Below are 25,340 nucleotides of genomic sequence, written 5' to 3'. Positions count from 1 at the left end.
AGATGGTTCGGGCTTGATCCCGTACGGGACGTCGGCTGGACCTCGACGGCCACCGATGCCACCGCTATCTGGTCCCTGCGGGGTAACGGGTTGAAGCTGCCTGGTGGAGTCAACGCTGCTTGTGGAGCCAAAGCTGCTTCTCTGGCTCACCTCAGGCGCGTCTGCCGGTCTCTGGCGCAACTGCTGGTAATTGACCTTGAACCTTCTCTCCTCTTTGGCCCTGGTGTCTCCCACCACCGACAACTCAACGCAACCAACGTAACCACTGACCACTCGACGCCACCACTTCTCACCACCGACTTCTCCCCGCAACCAACGCAACCACTGACCCTCCACTGACGACCAACTCTGACTCCCTCTGACTCACTCAACGCTTCTTGCGCGCGCGCCTTTATAGCGCCTCCAGCGATCAAGCCGCGGCCTTCAGGACATCGGCCCAGTTCGCGTGTGCTCACCCTCGGCCCTGGTTGTGTCAAGTGGGGCTGGCTCACTCCTCCCCTCTATGACGAGGTGGAGACACGCCTTTCTTCCTCCGACCCTGCCTCGTGGTCAATGGCGGTTTTCGAGGGAGGTAATTGGCAATCGAGGCTCGGCATATGACGAAAGGGGATGTGAAGGAAATGGAGATTTGGGGATGGGAATGAAAGGGGATCTATTCTCTTTCACTGTGCAATGGAAGAGTACTTCAATTAATGGGAGACACAGCCTTACTCTAAAACACAGAATAAGAGATAACTATCAAACAGGGGTATTCTATTATTTGGCTGACGTGTATGCTTGTGGACTAATTATGGGATGCCCTTTCACCTTTACACAGCTCCGGAGGTAGGGGGGCGCAGAATAAACAATAATAATAATAATACAGCACACAATCAAAAAAATACAGTCCTCATCTCCGCAACAATATGTTTGCGAGGGCTTGCGTACTCGATCGGCTGACCATTGTCGACGAAGCTCTCACTCTACGCAATGCGGATTCATATTAATTAAGGTGTTGACATCCACAAAGACTAAGGAAATCACTTTATTCCAAATTAAATCAAGTACAGTATGTAATGAAAATCGGTTCCACAACTTTGACCTGGTAGTAGGTTTAATGACAATTCGAACTCTGGCAACATCCTGTCAGTACATTTAGAAGTAAACAGTTACCGGTACACCTTTGTTTTCCGTCTTCATAAAATAATGGTCATTCACTTTACTAATCGTGCAGGTGTTGTTGTTGTTGTTGGTGTTGTTGTTGTTGTTGTGATCGCGGGACGTAAACAGCTCTGAAAAGTGAAAACGAAAAAAGGTAAAAGTTAGCACAATATTACACACCAGGATATCACAGGATACCTATCACCTACTTTACCATAAACTGATGTGTGTTGTCATGGAAAACAAGGAATTCATCTTCCCATATGTGCAATAAATAAATAAACAATAATCAATAAATCCATTTCATGTGCCAATTAAATACCTTCTTCGATTAGAGAACTCACGTCCATTTCCCTGAAACATACATTCAACATTCTGAAAAGAACTGAAGGTTTATCAGCATTGGTCGGCTGGACCTTCGGGAGGAGTCGGCATGATCGAGCGGGAAAGTGATTGGTCGGCTGGACTTCGGGAGGAGTCGGCACGATCGAGGGGGAAAGTGATCGGTCGGCGGGACCTTAGGGAGGAGTCGGCACGATAGAGGGGGAACGTGATTGGTCGGCGGGACCTTCGGGAGGAGTCGGCACGATCGAGGGTAACGTGATTGGTCGGCAGGACCTTAGGGAGGAATCGGCATGATCGAGCGGGAAAGTGATTGGTCGGCTGGACCTTCGGGAGGAGTCGGCATGATCGAGGGTAACGTGATTGGTCGGCGGGACCTTAGGGAGGAGTCGGCACGATCGAGGGGGAAAGTGATCGGTCGGCGGGACCTTAGGGAGGAGTCGGCACGATCGAGGGTAACGTGATTGGTCGGCGGGACCTTAGGGAGGAGTCGGCACGATCAGCAGATCCTTCATTTGAGGTGAGTATGCTTTTTATGTTGTGGAGATGTGGACAGGAGTCACCATTGATATCCAGGTGTGCTATCCAGGTGTGCTGTGCTGTACAAGTGTTTTATTTCTGCGTTGTACGTAAAATGGACCGTGATCGGCAATTCACGGAGCTTTTCGTCGGATCTTGTTGTATCAGATCTATAAAACGTAATATATCCACGACTCGTACACCTGTGGTGGAGTTTAGGCCCCATAAAAAATAGTATTATCTTAGCACCCTGTGCAGGCTGGAGAAGTGATGAGGGAGGGCGGTTTTATTTTTAATTTTAATTTTTTTGTATACAGAATCGAGGCTCGTGAAAGAGTAAAAGAGCTCGTCAAAGAGCATTTATCACACAAACAAATCAAACAGACAAACAAAATATATAAAAAGAGGGAGCGGTAGACAAGATGGGGAGAGAAGGGGAAGCACACAAACACAACATTTGAGAGCAGGGACATCGGGAGATGTGTGGGAGGGAGAGGGCTTTGGGGGAGGAGGCGTGGGAAGGGGGGGGGGGGGAGAAGTATAAAACACAAGGACACCAAGGACTTCCAGGAAAGAAGTTGGTATTTCAAAAAAGTGTATCTGGGGTGAAATTAGCGGGGGTAGAAAAGATCAAGGTTTTGGATGGGGGAAGATAAGAGATGGTGGTGAACAGCTGTTTTAAAGACCTGGAGGGAGGAGTGGGATTGAAGAGAGTGAGGGAGTTTGTTCCAGAGGCGGGAGAAAAGAGGAATGAAGGAGTGAAGGTGAGCAGAGAGTCTTGATTTTGGCAGTTTCACGAAAGAGGGTTGTCGGCAGATCTTGTGCGACCTGAAGGAATATTTGGGGGACAGAGCCCAGAGAGAGCTGGAGGAGCAAGGCCGGAGAGGAGTAGGTCGAAGACGGAAAGACCACCAACCTGCCTGCGGTGAGTGAGTGAAAGGCCCTTGGAGTTAGCTTCATCGCGGGAGATTCCAATGATTCTGAAAGCTTTGGTTTCAACAGCGTGAAGACGGGCTAGGTGTGAGGCAGGAGCACCAGCCCAGAGCGGAGAGCAGTATTCCATTGAGAAATGGGAAGAAATTGGTGAGATGGGAAGAAATTGAGTTTTAGAAGCATTAAACTTCACCTGATTGTATTTGTCCCACTGGGAAATCTTGTCCAAATCTGAATTTAAAGAGGTGGGAGTGATGAAACGAGGTGTCGTTTGTGTGAGGGAAGATGGGCAGATGGGAAAAACATGGACGAATGTGATGTCGAGTCATCAACATACGAGTGCATTTCGTTGTTTGTAGAAAGAAGGTGATTGATAAAAAGAAGGAAGAGTGTTGAAGACAGGACAGAACACGGAGGGACACTGGAGGGACATCGCTATTGAGCATCAACACGTAAACAAAGCGAATAAACACCGCTGCAGCTGCAATACCGCCGACACTGATCACCACATCTGGAAGCACAACATGCGCCCCCCCCCCCCCCCCCCTGCCCAACTCGGGCCTTGATCTCGACATGAAGCGACAACGCAGATCAGCTCGACCCACAATTATCACGTGATCCATTGGCGAGAACATGCCTCCCGTTAGTGCATGTCATGGCGCCAACAAAATGGAAAAGGCCGAGGTGCCAATTAACTAGATCAGTCCAAACGTTCCCGCTATCTTCCTTATTTTTAATCATACGGCTAAATACAATGACTGTCCGTCTGTCTCGGTACAATATTCAGACAATTGACACGGATAAACAATAATCCTATGTTTGTGTACTTTTCCTATCAACACGGAGACACAATAACCCTTCCTTTGTCTATTTGTCCTCCTACCACACATGCTGAGTACTGGAGCGGCAGGGGGAGTCATGTTATTGGTTCACGAGTTATCAAGTGACCACTGTATTCGTCATGTGTGTGCGCCTGTCTGTGTGTGTGTGTCTGTGTGTCTGCCTGTCCGCAGCATAACTACCCGATGATATCATCCGATCTTGATGAAACTTGGATGGGAGGTTGATATCATGATCTAGTTGTGTCCTGCCTAGAGTGGGCGTATTGCGCCCATTGTGGGCGGAGCCACGCCCGAAAAATGTATTTTTAGGGGGTAATAGAGTTCAAGCTACATCTTCTCCGAGGGGTTTGGTGGAATCTGACAGGGGTTTCGATATTTGGTTCGGCCAATGTCTTGTGGCCAGCCCCACGGAGCTCGATTTTTCATTTTTAATTATTATTATTATTATTTATTTATTTCATTTTTCACCGAATTTTCGGTATTGTGTAGCTAGCTAATTAGTCTAGTAGGAAGACTAGGTCCCCCTGCACCCCCCGGAGATATACTTCTAATCAGTGTTTCTAGATTGGAAAAAATGTGTAGAAAATGACTAGCTATGGCCCCAAGCTGAAAAAATGTCCCACATACCATTTTTATGCAAATTACTGCTGCCATTATCAAAAAAACGATTTTTGACATATCTCAGCCAATATTGCAGATAATTGAAAAATGAAGGTGTCTAGACCCATGTTTTGAAGGGCATAGATCATGATAGAACTATTCATAACATGATTACATGTGTCTATGGTATACTAGTATGCTAATTAGTGCTTTATTTACAAAATAATCACAGTTTTACGAAATAATAGACTCATATTAAGGTCCGTCTACACAGACGTTAACACAAAGTTTTATTTTTCTAAATATTACAACTGTCAAAATAGTCCTAGCACTCAATGTGACCACTCTTCTCTTGCTTGTTTTAGATAAACATCATTAGCATTAGTGATTCTACACTGAGTCAGTCATCATCATTTTCATCGAAATCGTCAGAGTCAAACTCTTCTTCTCCTTCCTCTTCCTCCTCCTCTTCGTGCTCTCCTGTGTTCAGAAGATCCACCAGTGAGGTTGGTAGGATGGGACCACTGGACCACATTGGTTTCAACAGTCCTTCATCAGTCCTTATCCATCCTTGCTCCTCATAAGGTTTTGGCTTTTCGATGATAGGTTGATCGGCTCTTTTGTACAATGCTACGCGGTGGTTCACACGCTGGATGTGCGGCTTCAGGGCAGACTGGCATGGAGGAAGGCGAGCCAGATCAACCTTGGACTTGGATGTGAGGGTCTTGTCCTCTCCCACCATTTTTCGTAGCAGCTTGGCACGGACAATGTCCACTGATGACTCGCGACTCTGGCCGTACATCACACAGGTGAATTTTTCTAACTGCCTCTCCACCTCAGGGTTGGCATCCCAGTTGTCACCCAGTTCACCGAATGCCCTGTGAAACCTGGGATTCTTCTCCAGCTTTTTCAAGGGCCCGACTTTTCCCTTCCCTTTGAAGGCACTGGTGCAGTCTTCTCCGCTGAAGGCGAAACTCCAAGGCGAAATCGTAGCTCTCAGAGTGTCCAAGCCTGTGTAGTATTGTGGTGAGCTGTTTGCTTCGGAACAGGTGCCTTACAGTCACACAGAGGAGAATGTGCTTTGGTAACTTCCATTTTCCATCTGACACTGCACGGCACAGATCTTGTCCAATGGAGAAGACCAGACGCTTCACCTTTTCTGTCTCGATGCCCTCCTTGCCAGTCATTAGCACGCTGAGAAAGCGGACAAGGTCTGGAGGTAGGATGTCTTCAGGATTGAGCTCTATGTCTTCAGCTGTTGGTGGCCATGGTTGGTCTTTACACTCTCTGAAAGCCTGTAGAATACCCTGGCGAAGTTGGAGGGCAACATTTTGGTTCTTGTTTGTGCTTCCGAGTGTGAATGCTCGTGCGAGAGCATTGGAAACTGTTATGTTTGAGCTGTGCACAAGCCAGAAAGAAATAACATCACATTTGTCATGATCAACCTTCGTGAAGTGGATATGCTCCTTGATTGGGTCATTCTGTAGGCGTTTCAGTAGTTTCTCTGACCGATAATTTGAGTTCTCATATCCATTCAGTTTCAGTTCCTCGACATAGAGCAAGCGCAAGGAAGAAAGCTGTAGAACTTTATTCTGCTGGATGACCTGGGTTTGAATGTGTTCCAGTACTGAGTTGAATGCCTTTTCATGGGCGGCTGACATGCAAGCCTGCTCCTTTGGTGCTTCGGCTCTGTGAATCGCACGCTCATAGTTGTAGAATGCTGTGCGGAAAGCTTTAAAACATGACGGATGGTGTTTGGCCTCACATGCAAAGAGGTCTTTGTTTTTCACCTTTCGATGGAGTCGATAGAGACCCATTTTCTCAGCCCGTGTTTCGATTTGCTCCCATGCATTTTCTTTGTTTTTAAAGGATGGGAAGGTTGTAGGCCTCTCAGTATTGCGATGAGCATCTTTGGTCTCAACTTTCTCACAAAATATACACTCTGGCGGGAAGATGGGTTCAGCAGAACCTCCTGGTTTACGAGGAGAGTGATGCCATGATGAGGTTGATGGCCCTGGTTCTGTATCATCTCCCAGACGATGAAAGTGGCGGACAAAGTGCTTATAACACTTGCTGTGATATCCTACTCTTTCTAGGTCATCAGGAAGAGTTGCCGGGATCTGATCACATACTGATTGCATACGACATGGGGAGTCATGCGGTTGGTTGAGACGTCTATCCCGGATCTTTTGAAGCAGTTGCAGTTTTTCTGAAGCAGATCCTTTAATTTTACGGAGGGGCGTGAAATCCCCATGATCAGACATGGATGGTACATGAAGGATGCATGTAGGAGGAGAGCTTTGGGCTGCAGGTTCTACACTCCGTTTTCTTTTGGGCATGCTTGCTGTCGATGTCTACCATCACTGTTAAATGACAAATAAGAAATCACGAATGATGTTAAAAGTGCCTGTGAAAGGAGGCTCTGAGTTTTCAGTGAGGTAACAGAGGTTCTGAGTCATGTTCTACACTAGGGTACTTTTTAGCTGACTAAACCATGTTTAGTGGCATCAAAAGTGCTAATAGCTAAAACATCTAAATTCTTCCACACTAACGTTAGCTATCTAGGCCAATGAAACATTGTGCTAAGTTACTGTAGCTAGCTCAGCTGTCGTGCCTCTTTCTGGTTCAATTCATATACAGAAGTCAACAGATATGTCTCATGTTTGGCATTAACAAAAGTTTAAGTTACACCGACATTAGGAACATACTGTACATAGATGAGGCTAGCTTTAACGTTAGCTAACATGGTGCTAGCTGGCTCAGCTGTTATTCTGCCTGTTTATGATTTCATGCAGAAACTGAAGTCAAGAGTGTGAGTAACATTATAGTTAGCATCTTACCTGGCTAGATTGGAGGATGAATACCAAGAACAACACACAGATGGAATGGAAGACTGAACTTTCAACTGAGGTATTCAATAACATCAACGTTACCAATTGATACGAGCGCGCGACATTACCAATTGATACGAGCGCGCGAGCGCGCATGTTACATGGATGGAAATGTAAAATGGCAGCTATAGCAGCACTAATTTGGATCTCTAGTCTGTCATTTCTGCACTGTGATTGGATAACATAAAAAAATATGTTTGGGAGTTAACAGCAGGAGTTGGTAGATTTTACGTGGGCTGGGTGAGAAACCTTTAAATAAGCAAGTGAAAATCTCTCGCAATACAAAGTCAATGGTGGGAAGAAAAGTTGAGTGGTACCAATGTTACTGCCAATGTCCCGCCCCTATGCAAGACTCAGGAGCATCTTGTTGACATTTAACCTTGAAAATACCTGGGTTTAGACCCCTTATGTACCATGTTAAGTTATCTGCAGTATTAACGTATCCTTATCATTTGTAAAACTGATTATTTTGTAATTACAGCATTAATATGCATACTAGTATACCATAGACACATGTAATCATGTTATGAATAGTTCTATCATGATCTATGCCCTTCAAAACATGGGTCTAGACACCTTCATTTTTCAATTATCTGCAATATTGGCTGAGATATGTCAAAAATCGTTTTTTTGATAATGGCAGCAGTAATTTGCATAAAAATGGTATGTGGGACATTTTTTCAGCTTGGGGCCATAGCTAGTCATTTTCTACACATTTTTTCCAATCTAGAAACACTGATTAGAAGTATATCTCCGGTGGGTGCAGGGGGACCTAGTCTTCCTACTAGACTAAATAGTCAGGTTCATTATGTTCAGATTTATAATTTCGTTCTTTTTTTGTGGAGATTAGCAAACCTATACATTTTTGGAAAGCTTATAGCACCAGGAATCCGAAAAACCATGTTTCCATTTGCGCAAATTTTTTTTTGGCGGCCATATTGGATTTTCAAAATGGCCGCCATCGGAAACCTATTTTTCGCGATATCTCAACATCCGAACCACCTAGAGTGCTGATTCCAACACCTATACCCACATTTTTGGGGATGAGGAATCACATGAAGCCATCTAAAATAATCTACACCTACCCTGGGATACCAGGTGGCAGCCTACAGCGGATTTTCAAGATGGCCGCCATCGGAAACCAGTTTTTTCACGATATCTCAACAGCCGAAACACTTAGCAGTATTTATTATATTGATTTCACAACCTATATAATATCTATATTTTGGGGGTGGCCATTCAAACACAGTTTAAACCAGAAGCCAAAATTGAAAGTTTATTCTGGCTAGTAATGAAACTAATGAGATTTACTTACCACAAATTTTCTACCAAACTTATGAATGTACAAAGCATCTACATATATTTTCAGTTGTATTTTAATGCACTATTTTGATAAATATAAAGCTTGAAACTTTTGAACTGAAGCCTGTGAAGGAAGCTCTTATTGGCCCACTAGGCTTGATTGGCAGGTCACATGGGTCGTGACCCAGGTCAAAAGAGTTGTTTATATATCTGGACACATGGAGTCTGAGCACCATGTGTTTGTGGTTAAAATGGCGGGGAGCAGCTGTCAAACTTACTTGATAAGTGATGTTTGGACTTGAGACACAAGTAATACTCCAAAGTTCCTGAATGTTGTTTACATAAATCTGAGCTTGCATAATTTTGTAGCCCTAGGTTTAGATCCATTTGTGTTCATCCATTTGTGTTCATCCATAAAGATATATAATAAAACTTTTTTATTTGAGACAAGATACAAGACTTTGCTCTCCACCCAGCAGTACACTCCACTCTGTGTCATGGCTCTATCCCTAACTGACCTGGTTCATTGTGAGAGGGATTTGGGGGTTACACACCCTGACCACAAGTCACAGGAAGCCATAAATCAAGCCATATAGAGTATAACTGTGTACTATTATGAGTGTGTATGCAGCATGATACCCCAGTGTTGTTTTCAAACATACCAACATAATATGCAGATACAGTTTTATATTAATTATATTTCCTGGATAAATATAAATTTTGCTCTGAATATAGTTTATAGTCAATTATCCACAATACTTTAAAAAAATCTCTCCCCACCCTCCACCCCCACAAATATTAAATGGTGCATCTTTGACCAATTTATTCTGATGGGGAGAGGCAAATGTGGCCTCCTATCCTGTTTCACTGGATGGGGAGAGGCAATAAATTAGTATGCATTCTTACCCAGTTTTACAATAAGGGGGTGATCATTTCATTGGGGGGGGGGGGGGGGGTCTTTTTTATCCTAAGGCAATTTTTTTTCCTTATCCAGTGACAGCCCAATCATTTGTTTTTACATCCATGTGGCACCCACTGTTTTTCTTGCACAGGAGGTAGAAAATACCTTTTTATTTATAAATGAAAAGAAAGTGGTTTATTTCACTTCTAATGGTAATAAACTAGCTCCACTCCAACCCCCCTATATCAACTGGTCTGCCCCTTACATAAATCAGGGCTCCAAGCTTCACATAGGTTGGTCAACAACACTAACAACAAGGAATATCGACAACATTGGTCAACACTTGTACGAAGAGTATGTTGACGAAAGAATCAACGGAACAGTCAGCTTATTTGCACCCGTGAAAAAAGAAAACAACAAGATGTACTTGTCTGGTGTGAAGAAGACCAAGATCATGCTCAGGGACAAGTCAGTCGACTTGAAGGAAACAAAAGACTTGTATGGAAGGCTGATGATATTGACAAAATCAAGCCGTGATGTTGACCAGAAAGACGCAATAGGCAACTACGAATTCACCCTTACACCTCGCGCCTTGTTCGCACCAAACGGTGACCTGCTTCCTTGCCTTGACAAGTCAAAGTTAATCCATCTCCTTGTGAAACATGGAGACTTAGCTCCGGGTGACTTAGCTCCGACCTCAAGTCCTCAAGCTCAAGTCCATAACTCTGCAGCTATGAAAATAGCAGTAGTCGACGCCATGGTTCTTGTACAGAAATTGTCGACAAAACCAGCTGCAACAGTAACCGTTGAAGATCTCAGTGTCAGCTTTAATACCAGATTGATGTCACTGACAAGACATTTTGACGAAGTTATCCTCGTGTTTGATACTTACAAGGCCGATTCGTTGAAGCAAAGCACAAGACAAAAAAGACGAGGGGGGCACAATCCAGTCCAGTACCAAGTGAAGGACAATACCAAGATCCAACACATCACCATGAAGCGGTTCTTGTCACACGATCAGACAAAGTCAGATTTGGCAGAATATCTGGCTGAGAAAACGTTGGAGTACAACAGAGATGCCTCCAAGCTGATAATTGTATGTGCAGCAGGAAAGGCCAAGAGCAACAAAGGCGTGCATTTTGAAGACAATAATCATGAGGAGGCAGACACTCTGATGATTCACCAAGCAGTGCTGGCAACTCGCCACAATCCCAACGCAGAACAGCTTACCTTCTTCTCTCCTGATACGGATGTCCTGGTCTTGGTCATAGCTAACTATGATGTTCTGCTCAAAAACACTGCTGTCTCCCTTGTGTCGGGCCTTGTGCAAGTACAACCAATCTGGAACAATCTTGGCGTCGAAAAGGCCAAGGCATTGCCAGCATTCCACACATTCACAGGAGCAGACAATACTGGACGGTTTTCGCGAATAGGCAAAACAACATGGTTTGAAGCTTTCGTCAGAGCCGATAGTGACGTGATACAGGCCATGAGAATGCTCGGTGATGCTGCAGATGTGACCGCAGATCAGATGTCCAACTTGGCAAGATTTGTATGTGCAGTGTACGTACCAAAGGGAATATGTATCAACAGCATTCCGGAGTTGCGCTGGTACCTCTTCTGTAAACACATGACTGAAAGTCACAAGTTACCTCCAACGCTAGGGGCTCTAAATCAGCATGTTGATCGTGTACATCTTCAGGCAAGGGTATGGGCTCAGGCTACTATCGCACATCAAGTGTTCCTGGATCCACAGCAACATGGCTACTTCAAGGACAACGATGGGGAATTGAAACCACTAATGACAGATGTACCACCAGCACCGAAAGCAATACTTGAGATGGTCAGATGTCAGTGCAAAGGAGACTGCTCATCGAGACGGTGTTCGTGCCGTGCCAATGACTTGGCATGCACAGACTTGTGTTTGTGCAGCTCCGAATGTGAAAACGACGATGACTGTCAACCTGTTCTCTGCTCTGACGACAGTGATGAGGACATTTGAAAACCTATGAGGACAAAATGTTGATGAATGTTGACAAAGATAAAATTTCATCTATGGGAAATATTCTATGTTCAAATAAAAGTAATTATTACATGTATAATTATGGATTGTATAGCCTCATCTCTATATACTTACCTCTTGAATACATAAATCACCTGTTTAGGATATATGAGGGATGTGGTTTCATAATTATGATCCGTGTGCCACAATGTAGCGAAACATCACTCAATGTGGTATACATATTCAGAAAAAAACATGTTTCCTGAAAGTGGCCATCTTGAAAATCCACTGTAGGCTGCCACCTGGTATCCCACGGTAGGTGTACATCATTTTAGATGGTTCCATGTGATTCCTCATCCCCAAAAATGTAGGTATAGGTGTTGGAATCAGTACTCTAGGTGTTTCGGCTGTTGAGATATCGTGAAAAAACTGGTTTCCGATGGCGGCCATCTTGAAAATCCGCTGTAGGCTGCCACCTGGTATCCCAGGGTAGGTGTAGATTATTTTAGATGGCTTCATGTGATTCCTCATCCCCAAAAATGTGGGTATAGGTGTTGGAATCAGCACTCTAGGTGGTTCGGATGTTGAGATATCGCGAAAAATAGGTTTCCGATGGTGGCCATTTTGAAAATCCAATATGGCCGCCAAAGAAAAATTTGCGTAAATGGAAACATGGTTTTTCGGATTCCTGGTGCTATCAGCTTTCCAAAAATGTATAGTTTTGCTAATCTCCACAAAAAAAGAACGAAATTACATAACAAACCTGACTATAACCTCATAACTGATTATACATTATTTTCTATCTCATTTGAGGTCAGTAACCTTCGTTTTGACATTTCCAGGCCTGGCCTGTCCGGGCCTGTTTCGGTTATAGTCCGTCCTTTGCCATTGAATACCGCTCGCTCGTGAACCATCGTCGTCTCCTGACTTGTTATACTTATTATTATTGACAATTATTATAACTATTACTTAAGTTAGATGAGGTCATTGAAAGCATCAAAACATGCATGATATAAAACATGTTCGATCAGGTAATTGAAAGGATCAGAACATGCATGACATTATTACATGTTAGATCACACAGCCACATAGACACACACACACAGACAAACACACACATACAACCACACAAACATACATAAACATACACATAGACACACACATACAGTCATGTGAAAAAGTAAGTGCACCCCATGTAAAGTTTTGCCTTTTTCAACATATTTCAACAAACAGCTATTTGATCTTCATTTCACCAATATTGATAGATAAAGGTGATATAATACAACAAATATCATGAAACATTTACATTTTGTAGTCCATTGTATAATTTAAATAAACATGAATGCAAATTTCGCATGTGGAAAAAGTAAGTACACCCCTACATTTATCACTACTTCAAATACCTAAAATTAGAATCAGGTGCACCAGCTCAGGTGTAAATGATTAGAACATCGTTAGAGAGGATCTTGGAGGAAGCCTGTCTTATTTAAACCTCAAACATTTAGTTTGGTTTGCTATTTGTTGTTGAAGTGTGCGGGGTCACCATGCCGAGATCAAAAGAGCTCTCTGAGGGCTTCAGAAAGAAGGTTATAGATGCCTATAAGTCTGGGAAGGGATTTAAAAAGATCTCCAAACAATTTGAAATCAATCATTCGACTGTCCGGAAGATCATCTACAAGTGGAGAAGATTCCAAACAACTGCCAAGTTGTTCAGGCCAGGCTCCCCCAGCAAGTTCGACCCGAGAGCAGACCGCAAGATGCTGAAAGACGTCTCTAAGAACCCCAGAATGTCATCACGGGACCTACAGGTAGCTCTTGCCACTGTTGATGTCAAAGTGCACGAGTCTACCATTAGAAAGAGACTGCACAAATTTGATCTACATGGGAGGTGTGCCAGGAGGAAACCTTTGCTGTCCAGAAAGAACATCAGGGCAAGACTAAAGTTTGCCAATGAACACCTATACAAAGACCAGCACTTCTGGAACAATGTGCTCTGGACAGATGAGTCAAAGGTAGAGCTATTTGGCCACAGTACCAGAAGACATGTTTGGCGAAAACCAAAGACAGCATTTGACCACAAGAACCTGATACCAACTGTAAAGCATGGTGGTGGAAATATTGTTGTGGATATGAGAATGTTTTTTTTTGTTGTTGTTGTTGTGTAAATTGTTGTAAAATATCGCCCTCCTTGCTCCAGTTATCTATAAAGTTCAAAGTGCGTCTCGTAATTCGTTCATAAACACCACACGTTAGCCAATCATAGATTTCCCCCCTTGTTGACAGTTATATCCTTATTATGTGTATTAGGGTAAGGCCTTGTCTTCCATTAATTAATACTCCATTGCACCGAATTCAAATAGATAGATCCCCTTTCATTCCCATTCCCAAAACTTCTACTGCCAACTGCAATTGCCGCCATTACGGCGTGGTCAGCTCGGGGAAGAAGGGCGTGCCCGCCCATCGTCATCAAGGGTGGAGTCAGAGGGCCTGTGCCCACCAATCGGGGCCGAAGCGAGCTCACCGATGGGCGTGTCCTGAAGGCCGGCGGTTTGATCGCCCGAGGCGTTATATAAGCGCGCGCGGACGCCGGTTCGAGAGAGAAGGTTCGAGGTCAATTACAAGAGTTGCACGAGAAGTCAATTATAAGAGTTGCGCCAAAGGTCTATTACAAGAGTTGCGCCAAAGAGAGGTGAATGACAAGAGTTGCGCAAAAGGTACCAAGACAGAGTTGTGCAAAAAAGGGTCCAAGAAAGAGTTGCGCCAGAGACGGCAGACGCATCCTGAGGTGAGCCAGAGAAGCAGCTTTGGCTCCACCAGCAGCGTTGACTCCACCAGGCAGCTTCAACCCGTTACCCCGCGGGAACCAGATAACGGTGCCATCGGTGGCCGACTGGCCGTCGAGGTCCAGCCGACGTCCCGTGCGGGATCAAATCCGAACCATCTGCCCCAGCTGAACCTTCCCATTCCTCCTTCCAGCATCCATTCCTGCCATGCCATCCTTCTTGTGTACGCAAGTTTGTTTTGTTTGTCTTGTCCCAGGGTTAATTAAGCTTGTATAGTTAAGCTAGTATTTTCACTGTGTCACCTGCTTTTTCCATTTTCCCTGTATATAACCTTGACTGCTCCTTTTGCTTAGTGTGTGTAAATAATAAATTCTGTTATTCTTCTGTACGTCTTCTTCTTCCTCTTTACATTCGGTCGCTTTAGAGGTTTCCAAATTGAATACCTGTGGCGCGATTTTGGCCAACGTCCAGGAATCGGGTTAGTCGGGGTAACTGTTCGGCCGCGGCGCCATCTGCTCGGCAAAACAACATCTTATCCGCGGTCCGTAACAATTGGTGTCTGGGAGTGAGATACGAGACCCGAACCAAATTTAAAATAAAAAAAAACATCTAGAAAAAATTTGGTCAAAATTTGGAGCGGCCAAGATTTAGTTTTTATAATCCCAAATTGAGTCGTGCCATGGATAGTCAAGGCGATCGGATGCCGGTGGGGGAACTAGAAGAGGGGTTAGGGGTAACCCAGGATCAGAGGGAAGAAATGGAGAGAGCAATGAGGAGGTGGTTGAGGAGGTATCAGGCGCACAAAATGGCGTCCTCACGCACATGGTTGTTGCGGCACCAAATTTAGCCGCGCCCGTGGTCGCGGCAGCCGAGCCCGAGATGCCAATGAATTTGGACCTGTTTATGAAACAGATGATGGCCTTTATGGTAAAAACAGACGATAATTTCAAAGGGATGGAAAACAGGATAGGAGGCCAAATGAGGGACGAAGCAAGGGCTAATAGTGAGCGAATGAGGGACGAAGCGAGGGGTACCGGTGAACGGTTAGACAATAAATTTGCGGGGTTAGACAATAAATTTGAGGGGTTAGACAACGGGATAAAAGAGGTGAAAAATGGGTTAACGGGGGTGGAAAATAGAATGGCTGCCCAGGAGAATCAGATAGAGGGGGTGAAAAATGGGTTAGAGGGGTTAGAAAACAGGATGGAAAACAAATTGCGGGAAATAGGGGAGCAATCGGCCCGGGAAATTAAACAAATGGGAGAGCAGATAGAGGAGGTGAAAATCGGGGTAGAAACCAAATTGGATGCCCAAAGGGATGAATTAGGACAGATGAGGGCGGCATCCACAAAAGAGATGGAGGAGGTGAAGGAGGAAATACGACGAGGTGTAAGCGAGGAGGTCTCGGGGGTACGTGAGGAGGTAAAGCGAGGTGAGAAGCGTATGGAGAAAGAGGTGAGGAATAATACGGCTAGGTTACAGGGGGGAATAGAGGACCTGGCGCAGGAGGTGGAACAGCTGACGGTGGGACAAAAAGAACTAGTGGATCAAGTACAAAAGAACACTGCGGTACTAGGAGGGTTAAAAGCGACACAAAAAGAAATCAAAGACGACTTGACAGCGACGAAGAGGGAATGTCAGAGGGTACGTGAGGGACTGACAACGACGTTGGACGAGGTGACAGAAGTAATGGAGACGAAGGACCGGGAGGTGAGGACGCACATAGAAACGGTCAAGGTCAAGGTTCACTCACTCACCGCAGGCAGGTAGGTGGTCTTTCTGTCTTCTACCGACTCCTCTCCGGCCTTGCACCCCCAGCTCTCTCTGTGCTCTGTCCCCCAAATATTCCTACAGGTCGCACAAGATCTGCCAGCAACCCTCTGATGGTTAAACTGCCGAAATCTCGGCTCTCCGCTCACCTTCACTCTTTCATTCCTCTTTTCTCCCGCCTCTGGAACAAACTCCCTCACTCCCTTCAATCCCACTCCTCCCTCCAGGTCTTTAAAACAGCTGTTCACCACCATCTCTTATCTTCCCCCATCCAAAACCTTGATCTTTTCTACCCCCGCTAATTCACCCCAGATCCACCTTGTTTGAAATTCCAACTTCTTTCCTGGAAGTCCTGGCAGTCTCCATATGTTTTATACCTCTCCCACTGCCCCCTTCCCACGCCCCCCCCCCCCCCAAAGCCCTCGCCCTCTCTCAGATCTCTCGATGTCTCCATGTCTCTCGGTCCCTGCTCTCAAATGTTGTGTTTGTGTCCTTCCCCCTCTCTCCCCATCTTGTCTACCGCTCCCTATGTTATATGTTTTATGTGTCGGTTTGTCTTTCTGTGTGATTAATGTTCGCTCTTTCACGAGCCTCGATATTGTATACAAAAAAAAAAAAAAAAAAAAAAAAAAAAAAGTAGCCTTAGAGGCCGAAATTGAGGAGACGCACCGGGAAATAAAAGAGGTGAAGCAAAAGTTAGAGAAGGTGGAAGAGTGAAATTAAGAAGAGACGGACGGAAACTAAGAGAGAAATACAGGAGGAGGTGATGGAATATGTACAAGGTCGGTGCTCAAATCGTGATGGTGTGCTCGCTAACCAAATAAAGAGTTTGCAGGTGGCGAAGGAGGTGCGGAGACGAGGTGCCAAGGTGAGTGGCGATATATGCGGAAATGTATATGATGCGAGGGGAGCTTCAGTCGGCTTGGGGGTTGGTGTAGACCCGGGTGTTCATGAGAGGCCGCTGGTGAAGTGTGTGACAGGTACGTACGGTGTGTGAAAGAGGAGGTGTGCGAGAATGTCCGACTCTGGGGTGTGTGAGGAAAAAGTGCGCGCCAAGGAGTGAGTGTGCTGTCGAGAGTGAGTTGGTCGTAGCGCGTGTGCGAGGGGGCACATGGAAGCGCGGAGTGGGGAGTGTTACAGAGGATGTAACGGAAGCATGCACGCCTGTGGTGAGTGTTACGGAGGAAGTAATGGGAAAGTGTGCGCAAGAGGATGCGCGAGAAAGGTGTGTAACAGACGGGTGCATGAGTACAGAGTGCGCTGTCAAAAGTAAGGGTGAGTGCGCGACCGAGTGTGGAGGTGAGAGTAGTGAGAGTGACACGGAGCGTGAGTTGGTTGTGGCAGGTGAGAGAGGATGTACACCTGGAATGGAAGGATGCACACCTGGAATGGTAGAGCGCGTGTGGGAATGCACACTGGAATTGGTAGTGAGGCACGTGGTTGGGTGTGCAAGTGAGAGCACACCTGTGGTTGTCACAGAGGAGGTGACCGAGGAGGGGGCCGAGGAGGGGGCGCGAAGAGGTGTGTTGGTGAGGTGTGCGAACGACGAGTGTGTGCAAAGGTGTGCGGTGGTCAGGTGTGTGACCAAGTCTGTGAGCGGAATGAGTGTACCTGGGAGTGTAAGAGAAGGTACAATGACAAAGAGCATGGAGACGGCTGGATGTATGAGCAAGGAACGGGCTGTGGGGTGTAAGCATGCGAATGGAGCATCGACGCTAACCGGGTTAGCGGTTAGAGCGACGTATAGCCGAATCGGGCCTTCGGTGCGAACCGGGCAGCTTTGCGTGCCGCGGGGATCCGCGGCGGTTTTCAAAGAACCGCCGTGCGAGATCCAAGCTGGGCCGCGCTTTGAACGGCTGCGTCCGTGCTCCACTAAGCGGAGCGGGCGGCCCTGTAGGAAGGGTCGTTACGACAACCCTTTGTGGTTGAGGCGTTTCGGCAGGTCGAAATCGGGCCATTGGACGGCTCCGTACCGGGATGGTGCGTGGGATCTCGGGCCGGGTAAACCTCCTTCCCTGCACCGAGTGCCGGACGCATCCAGCCGCCGGCACCAAACAACCCACATTCATTGCTCGGCTTTACGAAGCCGAGCTTTAGAGATGAATTGGCGCACCGAGAGGCACTAGTGAGTAGGCTGATGACGAGGATAGTGTTTTGGCCCCGAAATTAGAAAAACAAAATTTGATGATTGGCAAAGGATTGGCAGAGTGATGATTGGCAGAGGATTGGTAGTGATTGGCAAATTTTTAATTAGCTGGAATTTGGTGTGCAAAATTGGTAGTGAGAGATGCCCGATGTGGTGGGATGGCAACTCTGCCATCTCTCACAACGGGGGCAAAGGAGCACTAGTTATGGGGTTGGCAGTGAAAACTAGCCCGGGAGGGTTAGGATATCGTGTGTAGGGATCTAGAACATGACCTTAGGTAACGGTAAGATTAGGTAGTGACAATAATACCTGTAGTGGGGACGCAGGTAGATTAGTTTGGATGATAATGACGTGGTATGTGCTTAGTTTAAAGGGAAGACGGGGAGCACTAAGTTAGCAGGACAACAGGTAGTTCAGATGATGCCGTGTGAGTGTTGGAGGTGTATTCAAGTGTATTGAGCAGGGTATGAGTAACTGATTGTGATTGTGAGTAGTATTGTGATTGCACAGGTGTGCAACTGGACAGGTGGATGGAGCAGTGTATGAGAGTGATAGTGATGAGTTGTGCTGACCAAATGGTCCAGGAAGGAAGGAGGGTGCAGGTGGCACCAGGAGTGATTGCACAGGTGTGCAACAACAGGTGAATGGAGAACAGGTGTATGGAATAAATGGTCTGGAGTATATGGAGTATTGGAATGGATGGTCGTGGAGTGAGTATGGTGGAAACTGTGGAGTGGAGTGGATGGTGCAAAGGTGTGGATGGGGGAAAGGAGGATGGACCCCATCACGAATACCCGGGGAGGGTAGTGTAAGTGTTAGGTAGAGGGTACAGGTAAATTGTGGTTGGATATTGGCATCTGTGGTGCGTGGTGGAAGAATGGTATTTGGATGGGTGCATTAGTGACGTGGAAATGGCTGGGCGTGTAGCCTGTTAGTGTGTGTAGTTGGTTTTGGCACTCCACCACTGTGAGGATGTCGGCCAGGTGAGGCCGCAGGTGGGCTCTGGGAGCCGGTAGAGTTGTTGTGGATGGGGCCCGAGGATCCGGAGGAGGACCCGGGTAGCCCAGTGCCAGAGGGCACCAAGGGGTGACAGAGCCAGGAGGGGCCTTCCCCAATTAGATAGGTTAGGGTGAGGAGCTAGGTAAGCTCGGGTGGCAACTACAGTGGTGGAGGTGTGCAGGTGGGTAGACCTGCTGGGAGAGCTGCACGACCCAGCCCGGAAATTGTGCAAGGGCACCGGGAGATGAATCGGGGGAGTGAGACCCCAAATTGAGAAGCACCACAGTTTGGTCAATGGGAATTGGTTTTTAGAACCTATAGTGTAAGTTGGCCAATGGATTGGCAGGGAAAGACCCCGGGTAGTGTAAAGAGTGTTAATCTCATTTAGAGGATAGTTAGGATGAAAAGCTCCTCGCACCATCTGCATCCACTCACCTGGGATGACGTACCTCCACGCCATGCCAGGTTGTTTTTATTATTTTTATGATGCAAATGTTTTGGATTGTGAGACGCATCATGACGTGGGTGTGACATTGTGCTTTGTTGTTCCATCTCTCCCTCCTTATGAGGATTGATGATGAATTGGGTGATGGCAAATTTTGGTTAGAGGGATTGTGGAGACGAATTTGGTATAGGGGAAATAGGGGGAAGATGTGATGGTAGCGACGGATTTGTAAATGTGTAGATTGTTGTAAATATGGGGTAAGGGCAAGGGTAGAGTAGGTGACAAGATGACAAGGGTGACGTACGGTAGGGACGAGCTTTCTCACTTCGCTCTCCGTACGCACTTCGCCTTGCATTGCCTTGATTGATGTGTACCCTTGTGACCTTACCCCTCGCTCATCTGTCTTTCCCCCCTTTGTCTCCCACATGAGGACCTGTGCGCCACTGGGCGCCGAGGGGAGCGTGCGTGAGTCCGCCATTGTGCGCCCGGAACTCCCAGAACCTGCTGTCTGCATCGATGCACCACCTTATGGACCACATGTCTGTGGCTGAGCACCACTTATGGACCCCATGGGTTGGGGCATGGCCCCTCTGCTGGAACCGGCCATGAGGGCCCGAGATCTTGCTGGCGGACCTTGGCCACAGGGCACCGATGCCCCACAGGTGAACCATACATAGTCGGCCCCCCTGTGGGCCATAAATAAAAAAAAATGGACACGTTGGGTGCATTTTATTTCCACCAATAGGCCGCCAGTAAGAAAATGAAAGAAAGACAACAACTGGAAGAAAGCAAATAGCCAGCAGAGGGAGCCGAAGAGCAAGAGACCACCAGCAGGGTTAGTGGGTGTTTGGTTATTTTTATTCATGAACAGTGATGACTGTGCACCGATTGGTGCTTGAGGGTGCTTTGGTGCGTTTTAGGGTGCTTGCATGGTGCATCGATGCAGGGCAGACTGTCTCCCCCCCCCCCAAAAAGAACGATCACAGGTCCTGGGTTAGTATTGTAAATAAAGTAGTCATTGTAAATAATGCGCCCCCCACCGTAAATGTATAGTTTGAAGACCATTCCGCAATTCGGTTAGCTGTGGGCGTGAATCTGTTAGGCAGGGTGCAATGGAGCAGCGGGACATATTTATTTATGTTTTAAAACTGTCGCACTCAGGGTCAGGTTAAATGTAGAGGGAACTACACCTACGTGCCACACTAAAAGTTAAGGTAAGAGGCCCGGGACGTGCCTAAGAGGAGGAGGGTGCAGTGTTGTGGATATGAGAATGGTTTGTTTTTTTTGTTGTTGTTGTGTAAATTGTTGTAAAATATCGCCCTCCTTGCTCCAGTTATGTATAAAGGTCAAAGCGCGTCCCCTAATTAGTTCATAAACACCACACGTTAGCCAATCATAGATTTCCCCCCTTGTTGACAGTTATATCCTTATTATGTGTATTAGGGTAAGGCCTTGTCTTCCATTAATTAATACTCCATTGCACCGAATTCGAATAGATAGATCCCCTTTCATTCCCATTCCCAAAACTTCTACTGCCAACTGCAATTGCCGCCATTACGGCATGGTCAGCTCGGGGAAGAAGGGCGTGCCCGCCCATCGTCATCAAGGGTGGAGTCAGAGGGCCTGTGCCCACCAATCAGGGCCGAAGCGAGCTCACCGATGGGCGTGTCCTGAAGGCCGGCGGCTTGATCGCCCGAGGCATTATATAAGCGCGCGCGGACGCCGTTGCGAGAGAGAGAGAGAGAGAGAGAGAGAGAGAGAGAGAGAGAGAGAGAGAGAGAGAGAGAGAGAGAGAGAGAGAGAGAGAGAGAGGTTCGAGGTCAATTACAAGAGTTGCATGAGAAGTCAATTATAAGAGTTGCGCCAAAGAGAGGTGAATGACAAGAGTTGCGCAAAAGGTACCAAGACAGAGGTGTGCAAAAAAGGGTCCAAGAAAGAGTTGCGCCAGAGACGGCAGACGCGTCCTGAGGTGAGCCAGAGAAGCAGCTTTGGCTCCACCAGCAGCGTTGACTCCACCAGGCAGCTTCAACCCGTTACCCCGCGGGAACCAGATAGCGTTGGCATCGGTGGCCGTCGAGGTCCAGCCGACGTCCCGTGCGGGATCAAACCCGAACCATCTGCCCCAGCTGAACCTTCCCATTCCTCCTTCCAGCATCCATTCCTGCCATTCCATCCTTCTTGTGTACGTGAGTTTGTTTTGTTTGTCTTGTCCCAGGGTTAATTAAGCTTGTATAGTTAAGCTAGTATTTTCACTGTGTCACCTGCTTTTTCCATTTTCCCTGTATATAACCTTGACTGCTCATTTTGCTTAGTGTGTGTAAATAATAAATCCTGTTATTCTTCTGTACGTCTTCTTCTTCCTCTTTACATTCGGTCGCTTTAGAGGTTTCCAAATTTAATACCTGTGGCGCGATTTTGGCCAACGTCCAGGAATCGGGTTAGTCGGGGTAACTGTTCGGCCGCGGCGCCATCCGCTCGGCAAAACAACATCTTATCCGCGGTCCGTAACGATGAAATGTCGTCGAACGGGAACGTCGGGAAACTTCTGGAACAATGTGCTCTGGACAGATGAGTCAAAGGTAGAGCTATTTGGCCACAGTACCAGAAGACATGTTTGGCGAAAACCAAAGACAGCATTTGACCACAAGAACCTGATACCAACTGTAAAGCATGGTGGTTGAAATATTATGGTTTGGGGCAGCTTTGCTGCATCAGGGCCTGGGCAGCTCACCATCATAGAATCCACTATGAATTCTTCATTGTACCAGAGGGTGCTTGAGGATAATGTGAGGCCATCTGTCGGAAAGTTGAAGCTCAACCGAAGGTGGTGGACCTTGCAACATGACAATGACCCTAAACATCTATCTATAATTCCAGTAATCTCTGTGTGTTTGTTTGTACGTTTGTACGTTTGTACGTTTGTTTGTTTGTCTGTGACCGCTGTTTCTCGACAACCACGGGTCCGATATACTTTTAACTTGCCAGGTATATTGCTGGGGACCCGAGGATGTGCCTTTTCAAGGTTTCATATTAATCGGACAATTACTTACCGAGCTATGTCCAAAAAACGATTCAACCAATCAGAGAGCAGCGAACTATCGCGTGTGCCGAACGTGGCGGACACACTCTGCCTCGGATGGCACATTTGAGAGCGTATTCATTTATTTCACGTTTGCAAACTATGTTGGCGCTATGTTGGCGTTAAACTATGTTTTAAAACTAATAAAAACCATTTCATGTAAATAGAGGGGGGGGGGGGGATTGTCACTGTACTCGCACGAGCAGATGGCGGAAGTGCCTGACCGCCAAGTGAAGTCCGAGCAACTCGCGGTCGAAGGTACTGTAACGGCGTTCGGGCGGGCGAAGCTGCCGGCTAAAGAACGCCAGCGGTTGCCAAGCTCCGTTTTAAAACTAATAAAAACCCCGGGGGGATTGTCACTGTACTCGCAAGCCGTTCGCCGTTCGCTTTGGCGTTGCGAATGGACCAAAACATTTCATGCACCAAACCATTTCATGTAAAGCGTTCGCCGTTCGCTTTGGCGTTGCGAATAGACCAAAACATTTCATGGACCAAACCATTTCATGTAAATAGAGGGGGGGATATAATTTTAGATATAGATATAGTACGGGCATGCCCTAGTACCAGTAAATCCACCAAGGAATGGCTGAAAAGAAAGAAATGGAGTGTTCTGGAATGGCCAAGTCAAAGCCCGGATCTAAATCCCATCGAGATGTTGTGGGGGGATTTGAAACGAGCTGTGCATGCAAGAAACCCCTCAAACATCGCACAGCTGAAAGAATTCTGCATGGAGGAGTGGGCAAAAATTTCTCCCAGTCGATGTCAGAGAATGTAAGTTATAAGTTATAAGAAACGCCGACTTGAGGTTGTTTCTGCCAAAGGGGGCAATACCACCTATTAGAGCCAAGGGTGTACTTACTTTTTCCACATGCGAAATTTGCATTTATGTTTATTTAAATTATACAATGGACTACAAAATGTAAATGTTTCATGATATTTGTTATATTATATCATCTTTATCTATCAATATTGTTGAAATGAAGATCAAATAGCTGTATGTTGAAATATGTTGAAAAAGGCAAAACTTTACATGGGGTGCCCTTACTTTTTCACATGACTGTACAATGTACATAAACATACACATAGACACACAAATACATAAACACACACACACACACACACACACACACACACACACACTTAATTAATTGTACAGTATCAGTTGTTCCTAAACTTAAATATAAATAATTTAAAGGATTGTTGTAAATGATGGTAATTTCACAACATCCCATATTCAACTTTATTTAAATTGTAAACCTCAAACATAGTTTCTCCACCGAAAGCAAGAACGTTAACCCGTAAGCAACTGACTAGTTTCCCGACTGCATGGATCATCAGCTGGGCACCGTTCTTCCTCGAGGTTTCAATCCTTTCAGCCCAGGACCTCTCCAAACGGTGGATCCACAACCTCGATCATGGATCCACATCAATAGATAGTACGTCAGTAGATCCACAACCTCAGTTGCGTCCAGGCAGTCAGTCAACCCATCAATGCAACATCACTTATTCCAACTTTACTCGCAATAGGAATGTCACATACACACACACACACACACACACACACACACACACACACACACACACACACACACACACACATAAACACATATGCAGACACACACACATAAACACACATGCAGACACAGACGTACATAACTAGAACAGCACCTGGTAGAGCGCATACCTCCGCCAGGTTGAATAGTTTGTTTTGTATCCACTGATAGGCCAGATCTGGATTTGGATCTGAACCAAAATGTAATGATCTTGTTCTTGTCACTTATCCATCTCATCCACCCAGTTTTGTCATATCCCGTGCACAACGTTGTGAAATCGGACCAAGAATTGCAGAGAAAAACGAATTCATACTGATTGAATCGAGCGTTGTGCTTTATGGACGGGAGCGACCAATCACGGAAGTCAATGCTGATGAGAACAAAAGCAAAAGCTACGAGCCTATTTCCCCATCTCTCAATGGTGAAGAATTATTTTAAAATTCTACCAGCCGGATCTGAATCCGGACCTTCACCAAAATCTCATCATTTCCTCCTTGTTACATATGCTACATCTCTGCCAAATTTCGTTCCAATCCGTCCACAACTTTTTCAGACATCTTGTTCACAGACAAACAGACAGACAGACAGGGGTGAAAACATAACCTCCATCCACATACTGCTACCACATGATGAGTTTGGCTTTTCTGTAAACACCTTCATTGTGTTCACCTTTGCTGCACTCACCTTCGCTGCCCTGACCTTCGCTGCCCTCACCTTCGCTGCCCTCACCTTTGCTGCCCTCACCTTCGCTGCCCTCACCTTCGCTGCCCTCACCTACGCTGCCCTCACCTTCGCTGCCCTCACCTACGCTGCCCTCACCTTCGCTGCCCTCGCCTACGCTGCACTCACCTTCGCTGCCCTCACCTTCGCTGCCCTCACCTTTGCTGCCCTCACCTTCGCTGCCCTCACCTACGCTGCCCTCACCTTCGCTGCCCTCACCTTCGCTGCCCTCACCTTCGCTGCCCTCACCTTCGCTCCACTCACCTTCGCTCCACTCACCTTCGCTCCACTCACCTTCGCTCCACTCACCTTCGCTCCACTCACCTTCGCTCCACTCACCTTCGCTCCACTCACCTTCACTCCACTCACCTTC

General features: G+C 46.4%; 1 protein-coding gene and 1 long non-coding RNA gene across 4 annotated transcripts in view; one reads left to right on the top strand and one right to left on the bottom strand.

Moving 5' to 3' along the window:
* LOC137422652 (uncharacterized) overlaps positions 1–1,551 on the bottom strand; it is a 1,758,619-nt gene extending 1,757,068 nt beyond the window's left edge. The window contains exons 1-2 of the long non-coding RNA XR_013622652.1: positions 1,463–1,551; positions 63–1,271 (exon numbers count right to left, since the gene is read on the bottom strand). This is a non-coding gene — a long non-coding RNA (uncharacterized LOC137422652). The remainder of the gene's footprint in view (positions 1–62; positions 1,272–1,462) is intronic.
* A 359-nt stretch (positions 1,552–1,910) lies between these two features.
* Positions 1,911–25,340, top strand: part of LOC144891017 (uncharacterized) — a 49,041-nt gene continuing 25,611 nt past the window's right edge. The window contains exon 1 of one of the 3 annotated variants that reach the window (XM_078773143.1): positions 1,911–2,002. The gene's annotated coding sequence lies outside the window, so the exon portion shown is untranslated. Of the gene's footprint in view, positions 2,003–24,493; positions 24,669–25,340 lie in introns of those variants that run through there. The other 2 variants (XM_078773145.1, XM_078773144.1) reach the window with 2 other exon arrangements.

This window comes from Myxine glutinosa, chromosome 2 (genome assembly GCF_964187855.1).
Source record: "Myxine glutinosa chromosome 2, kmMyxGlut1.1, whole genome shotgun sequence".
Taxonomy (NCBI): Eukaryota; Metazoa; Chordata; class Myxini; order Myxiniformes; family Myxinidae; genus Myxine; species Myxine glutinosa.
Note: the sequence above shows the minus strand (reverse complement) of the source record. Positions and strands in the feature narration are given on the sequence as shown.